Raw genomic sequence first — 1,214 nt, 5'->3', positions numbered from 1 at the left:
AACCGTCTCTGGCTGTAGGCTAGGCCTACTGCCTGCCCATATGGCATCGGCTAATAAACGAATCGCAGCAAGCCAATTGTTCGCATGCGCAGATGGCTATTGAAAGTGAAAGTATGTTGTTCGAGATTTCCGAGAATTCGGCCGATTCATATAACAGTGAACTCCCCCGGAGCCTATTAGAAAACGAACAACAGAGTGGGGGCATGGCCTGAACAGATTTCTTTTCAGTAGCCAGTGTTTTGTGTGTTTGTGTCAGTGCCATTTGCATGCTGCAGTGTATAGCGGTATCAAACCCCACTGCATTGCTAGCCATCGGGGTTTCGCGTGATTGTTTTGATTTGTTTGTCACATTTGGCTTGAGAGATAGCCTAAGCATGTGGTTTAGACTATAAATAGCCTGATGTATGCGTCTTCAGAGAAACCGTGACGTGTTTTATAAGCAGCGCAGTCGGTTTCATTTTCATTCATTTTCCTTTCAACGTCTGCTGCGCGCTGATCTGCCATTCTGCAACAACTGAACGCCTGTAAAGTCTGAATATCTCCCGTCGACAAGATCTAAAGGTAAGTTGGAGTCAGGACCAAACTATGTTGAACTTGTGTAAGGTTAAACAATTATCAATGATAACAACAACAACAATAACGATATCGTTATAGCCCAAAAATAATTGCTCGCTAAGTGGACGGGTTTTTACATAGGCCTAATGTGTTCAGACCTTCGAGGTTAACCGTGCACTTGATGATACGATTCATCTGTAGGACATTTGGGTATCGTAGCCCTACGAACGCGTATCACCAGCGTGTGTAGCCTAATAAGACTGCGGCCCACAGTAATGGGAATTCATGGATATTCTTATCATAGCCTACGGTTACTTTTAGGACAACTGATGTTTCTCTTTAACAAGGTTTTCTGCGAGTCTCCTTAATTTCGTCACTGTGAACAGTTACAATTGTTTTGTTGTTTTACAGTTGGTTTACTTAGAATGGGGATGCTTCTGCAGTTTAATAAGAATGTAACAGGCTGTTATCTCGTTGGATTGTTGATTGCCTGTGTCCTTATCGTAGGCTACCCTTAGAAGGCTCTAAGTGTATTTTGAGTAGTTCTGAGATAATCAGGTTTAATGTTTTAGAATTCCATAGAGTTGTATTGATAAGTGGAACATGACTCTTTAGATATAATGTCCAACAACGTACAACTTTAAGAAACTCCTCACCTT

General features: G+C 41.9%; 1 protein-coding gene across 3 annotated transcripts in view; it reads left to right on the top strand.

Annotated features, from left to right (window-relative positions):
• Positions 1–254: 254 nt before the first annotated feature.
• Positions 255–1,214, top strand: part of LOC134100430 (guanylate-binding protein 1-like) — a 22,285-nt gene continuing 21,325 nt past the window's right edge. Inside the window, exon 1 of one of the 3 annotated variants that reach the window (XM_062554066.1) lies at positions 255–561. The gene's annotated coding sequence lies outside the window, so the exon portion shown is untranslated. The remainder of the gene's footprint in view (positions 562–1,214) is intronic. The other 2 variants (XM_062553655.1, XM_062553731.1) reach the window with 2 other exon arrangements.

This window comes from Sardina pilchardus, chromosome 1, assembly GCF_963854185.1.
Source record: "Sardina pilchardus chromosome 1, fSarPil1.1, whole genome shotgun sequence".
Classification (NCBI taxonomy): domain Eukaryota; kingdom Metazoa; phylum Chordata; class Actinopteri; order Clupeiformes; family Clupeidae; genus Sardina; species Sardina pilchardus.
The sequence above is the reverse complement of the archived record's forward strand: the minus strand, read 5'-3'. Positions and strand labels throughout refer to the sequence as shown.